The sequence below is a fragment of the Ambystoma mexicanum genome, chromosome 13 (genome assembly GCF_040938575.1).
Source record: "Ambystoma mexicanum isolate Mex_15411 chromosome 13, UKY_AmexF1_1, whole genome shotgun sequence".
Lineage (NCBI taxonomy): Eukaryota > Metazoa > Chordata > Amphibia > Caudata > Ambystomatidae > Ambystoma > Ambystoma mexicanum.
The window spans coordinates 411,293,175-411,299,174 of record NC_090938.1 but is presented as its reverse complement, the minus strand read 5'-3'; the positions used below and the strand labels follow the sequence as shown (position 1 = coordinate 411,299,174).

The following is a 6,000-nucleotide window of genomic DNA, read 5'->3' as shown; positions in this document are numbered from 1 at the left end:
ATCTCTAGCTGCCTAGCCTCTGATGTTTGTTCATTGGATGCCTGAACTTCAAACCTTAGGCTCGAAGTACAGTGTGTCATTGCAATACTGGGCTATACCTCTTGCCTGCCTTTTCTCCACCTGATTTCCGCATTATAGTACACCCAGGCTTATGGGTCTGCTTCTATGCTGGCCTCCATGATTCCCCCTCCTCCTTCACACCACCCTGGTCTCTCACTTCACTCGGTTTGGAGCACGGACCAGACTATTGACGTTCTAGGCTTTGCCAAGATGGTGTGCACGAATTAGTTGGTCCAGGTGTGCTCCGTCACAGGAACTACAGGATGACTGAATGGGGAGAAGACCATGATGGTAGACACATTGGGGTTACCCCACCCACACCCCTCTTCCACAAATCACCTTCTAGCTCTCTTGCTTAAACCCCACCATCCACCCCTAATATTGCTCCGGGCCTCTTACACACCCCTCTCTGGCTTTCTTGCTAGTTTCTACTTGCCACCTTTCACTCTTTTTTTCTCTCTCCCTCACAAGCTAATCTCTTGCTCTCATAAAATAGCATGACACAGCATAACCCTCTACATTGGAGAGGTTGTAAGACCAGGAGCTAAACTGTGTGCACCTGGAAAACTGGAAGCTTCCTCTATCTGAACTGAATAGCAAAGAAGAAATATATATTTTAACATACTGGCGACTTTGTAAAATCTGCAAGGGGAGATAATCCTCTGCCCTCCAAAAGAGCTTGCTTTCTAGGGCCTATCGGTAGCAGGGATTGCTTTTACCCTAGCTATTGTGGAAGGAACTGTATAATTAATGCCTGCATCGCTGTATTAACTTGCCATTTAAATTGTTCTTCATATAGAATATAGGGTGTGGGCATAGGTCACGTCTGTGGTCTCGGGGGCCTTCTGAAAATTCCTAGCGTCTGAATCAGGTAATCGTGAGCTTCTCTGCCACTGTATTTCAACTGCAGGGTCTATTTGAAGGCAGGGAGTCAGTCAAGATTGGGCCCCACTGGTAGTGATGACTGCGGGCCTGGAACGTCTATGAGCCACTATTTGAATGTTATATTAGCTTGTGCACTGTATTACTATGTGATTTTCTATGATTATGTTTGTTGGCAATGAGCTCACTATGAGCTAACAAATTAGTATTCAGTGGTAGTGGTGATTGCGGGCCACGAGAGCCTTTGAGCCACTTAAGCAATCCTCACAAAAAATGTGTGTACCCCGTTACTGTCCATTGGTAGTGGTGACTGTGGGCATGAGGGGCCTTTGAGCTACTAAATAAATCTTCATAATAAACGTGTGTACTGCGTTTTTGTCCTTTGAGGGTGTATCCTAAACTGTGGTGCTTATTATTTAATCTCCAAAATTGAAGGGACACTAAACTCTAATTGTAAAATCTGAGGAAGCACGAAATGCCGACTCTGATAAGTAAGGATCTATTATCTACTATGAATAGAGATAGAATTTTTGCACTTTTGGTATTTTCCAATAAAAAAGATCGTATGAGCATGGCCATGGCTTTGCCATTGCCACTTTCACCTCCCGATACTTTTGCTCCACCTAGTGAAAAGGACGCCCAGAGTCAGCAACAAGGCCTTGCAAAAAAAAGGGCTGCAAAAAACTAAGATGGAAGATAATTTCCCTGTGGTACCAAAAAGGAAATAACATGGGTGCAGAGCCACAGGAAATATGTTGGAATTACTACCCCAAACGATTGCGAAGCAATTCTGGGATTAAGTCCAAAGGATTCTAATAGAATTGACATACCATCTATCAGCTCCTCCTTACTAAATACCCCCCTCCCTCTTTACAGAGGAAACAGATTCACTTAATAGTGCAGCAGCTCGCAGGTCTAACTCTGAACTATATTCCACGGAATCTGATAGAGATAAACACTTCACCCGCACTTGTGAAGATTTCCACCAGGTGTATGTTTCTCTTCTGCAAGTATGTGATAAAAATGAACAATGAATGGAAAGGACACTCTTATCACCTAGGGGAAATCTTCTCGTTCCTTAGTTCAATTGGAAAGGCGAAACTGAGAAGGGGTTGCTAGAGCAGAGCAGAATTTAATAACCTCTAAGCCTAGTGAGATGACCCATGTTAACAAATTAAGAAAGGGTGCAGCCAATGCTATATTGGAGGATGTAATTGATTGCGTTATCCTGCTGTCAACAGAAAAGGGTTGCCCAGAACCTGCCGCGAAGCAGGAGATATGTAAGATTTTTAAGAAAAGAAATCAATCAGCTTGAGATAATAGATCAAGTAAGAATGCCCTAAATTATAACAGCAAAGCCAGAATAAATAAAAAAGGGAAGAAAAAAAAACCTAATGAATATAAGGAGGGTCGGAAATCTTCGAGGAAATTCTTACGTAATGTATGTCATAATTGTGGGAGAAAACAGCCAGCCAAAGAAAATACCACGAGTCATTCAGTAATAGAGAACAGTGAAGTAGGGGTAAATGAGGGAGAGCAAGAGGAAGACACTTCGCCTCTTGACTCTAAGGTTTCGATTATTTCAGTTGGGAATGTGACCATGTATGAAAACAATGCCGAACTATACCAACATACCTCAACCCCCATACACCTGGTTATATCTACGAAAGTAAAAAGGGGGTACAGTTAAAGGGGCAAAGTAGCAGATCCAAGGGTAGGCTACGATTTGAAGAGACTGAGCCTGGTATTGTGACTGGAATTGGCAAATTTAATGCAGTGTTAGACCAGTATCGTTAAAGTGAGGGGGGGGCAGGTTTCCGGTATGGATGGGAACCAGATTGAAGGATATGTTCCCAACTGTGGAGCTTTCCCAGTGGCGTCACTAGGGTTGGTGACACCCAGTGCGGTAGCTCCTGGTGTCACCCACTCTAGTGACACCTCTGCCTAGTTACAAAAAACTGTACCTGCTGCATGCCTTTTCCAATGTAACTCTGCCATCATTTAAGGAATGGAAAATTAAACACTACAGTTATGTAAAAACTCAATTTAGCATAGACAAGATTTTATACTTAATATACTGTAGCACTGTTGTTTTAACTACATGTCTATCAAATTAGTCAGCAGAAGAAATCTTAGATCAATAGGCAGTACACACACATATATCTGCACATCAAGGCACGTCTTCCTCCCCAACATTTTTGGCCAGCGCCCCATGCCCCAACGTCTGAAAACAGCAAAGTCATCTCAAAGATCGAAATTGCAACTTATATCGGAGTACGGCAAAGAAAACCCACGGAAAGGCACAGATACAGACACATTCCCGACCATGTAGCCATCCCTCCTCCCTCCCTCAATAGCCACGTATACCCCCTATAATTTATTAATGAAATTAATACATTTTTGCATTAACCCGACAGAATTTCTTTTTTGAACCCACTGATTTAACTTCAAAATGATGCATCATTTCAGTACAGGATGTGTAGGCATCCGTCTGGCCAGCATGGAGTTATCCATAGAAGTTTTGAAACTACAAACTAGCAATTTGCGTGCAACTGCTGCACAAATGGGGGACGGGCTGTTTCAGTTCTCACTGAGGTCTGGTCTAATACACTTTTAGAGCTCAGGGGCCAGTGCAGACTGGCCATGCACCAATGCAAAATCAGAATGGCTAATCCCCCTCACTACCGTGAGTGGGGGGTTTAGATTCTATTAAAGACACAGAGGCGAGTATTATGCATCAACTTCTTTATCTACTCGTCCAGCAGCAACGATTTTTTAAAATATATAACATTAAAAGATTCACAAGGAACCAAAAACAGAGCTCCTAATGAGCCGGGGTTATGGCCCCCCACACAACCAGTCACTACAGGACAGAGCACATAAAAGGTCATTGTCATGAGTTCTTCTTCCTCTTCTTTAGCACTCGGAACAACCTTCACCAAGCCACATTTGAACCGAGCCCAAATCAATATGTAGCACGAAGAATAGCCTCTGAAACACCTTCCATCTTCTCGATAATTAGAACCTGAGTGAATAGAGAAGAAACAGGGTGGGTGGGAGGCAGCACAAATAGTCTTAAAGTCCTTATTACTTTGACCTTAAAATGCATAAATCTGTAGCAATTATGAAATGTCCACAACTGGTAAACCGCGAGAAACCTTGAAAGGGAAGAAACATAGCAATATTATTGCGTTTACTGAAGTGGGAAAAAACTTGTGGGAACCTTTACCCAACGATATTTACTTGTGGAAACGTCATTACAGACTGTTCTAACAATGATGAACCCTTTTGAAACCTGCAAAAAACACCTATTCCGCTATCATTTCAAAACCCACTGCATTACCACTCTCTGCCCCAACTTTCAGTGCTATGCAGACGACACTCATTTACAGGCTCCCACCCAACAACTCTTCTCCTTCTCTCATCTCTGTCTGTCCGCTATCCAGGAGTGGTGTGCAGCCAATGATCCCTGCCTTAATGGCAGTAAGGCAGAGATTCTCCTCATCCGCACACCTGCTCCCTCCTTTCCTATCGCTCTCTGGCCTGCCTCTCTTGGCCCTCTTCCTTCTCCCACCTGTGAGGCTAAAAACCTCTGGGTCATCTTCAACACCACACTCTCCTTCTCTCCTCACATCTCTGACGTCTCTAAGAAGTCACTCTACCAGCTGCTCCTCGTCAGAGGTATTCTTCCTTTCCTCTGCTTCCCCCAGAAGCTTACTGTCTCCAGACCTCTGGTTCTCTCTAGGCTGGGCTACTGCAATAGCCTCTTTTTAAATCTGCCTGAGTCTACTCTCCGCCCTCTGCAACTTATCCAAAACAGGACTGCGAGACTTGTCCTTGGCCTCAATCCCAGGGATGGTACCTCTCCAGGACCGACATCTCTGCACTGGCTCCCATTGGCTGTGAAGATTAAGTTCAAAACCCTCTGCATTGTCCACAAGGCCTTCTGGGGCCTGGGGCCTCAATACCTTCAACTCGCTCTTCATAAAGATCATTCTTCGAGCTCTTTGCTCACCCGCCTCCAACTCCTCAGGGTCAGTCGATTCTCCAAGTAACGAGTTGGTGGTAGATCTCTTTTTTCGGCTGGGGCCTCCCCCTGGAACAGCCTCCCTGCCTCCCTGAAACCTTTGGAGAACCACCTTGAAACACTTGTGTATAGGCGTGTTATAAATGCCATATCATATAACTGAAACCAAATACTATAATTCTGCAGAAACAAAAGCATAATGTTAGGTAGGATAAGGAACATTACTGTGTTATTGACTATAAACCCTTAATTATTTTTGATCCTTGTCAAAAGAAAGAAGAATCTTCTCTTAAACTCTAGATGGGTGTCAACAGGCACCCCAGCCTATGACATCTTGAGGATGAAGCAAATCTCTCATTGGATCCAACCTTAAAACTTTCCCCATTGACATTGTCCGACACCCTGTAAATAGTCTTACCTAATGAGGTGTCACTACCAATTTCCTGTTAAAAATCCTATCCCTCAGGGGGGTGCTAGAGAGCCCGACCAAAATGGCCGTGGGCCCGTGAAGCTCTTCAGCACCCCGTAATTCCTGTCTATTCTCCGGCGGTCTCCATGCTGCATAGTGGACGCCTGCTGTACGACTTGATGCCCGACTGCAGTGTGTCCTGAGGGAAGTGCCTCTGGCCAGAGTCTGTGCTGAAACTGCCGTGAATCGCAGAGGAGAAGTGGCTGCTGTCGGCCTGGCGAGTGGGGAGGGGTGGCGCTCCCTCCCATCTCCTGTGCGGGTTCGTGAGGGAGAGGGCCGCCGAGGTGTGCGGCGCTCCGGCTGGAGAATGTGGAGGCTGGGAGCCTGCGAATATTCAGTGAGGCAGTGGACGGTAAGGTGGGTGATCCAGCGGTGTCACCGATTCTGTGTCAGGCAGGCGGAGTGGAGCTGGTGCGCGGTCTCGGAGCCCGGAGGCCGTAGACCTTGGTCTGCCTCGTGCCATTGGTTCCTCCTGCCAGGCCTGCGTGACTCACCTGACTCATCAGTGGAGAGGCACTGGCGGAGAAGGGGGGGCAGCGCCTGGAGAGAGCTGCGGACCCGT

At 45.7% G+C, this 6,000-nt stretch overlaps 1 long non-coding RNA gene across 1 annotated transcript in view; it reads right to left on the bottom strand.

The window, feature by feature from the left end:
* Positions 1–3,672: 3,672 nt before the first annotated feature.
* Positions 3,673–6,000, bottom strand: part of LOC138521290 (uncharacterized) — a 390,640-nt gene continuing 388,312 nt past the window's right edge. The window contains exon 5 of the long non-coding RNA XR_011283007.1: positions 3,673–3,967. This is a non-coding gene — a long non-coding RNA (uncharacterized lncRNA). The remainder of the gene's footprint in view (positions 3,968–6,000) is intronic.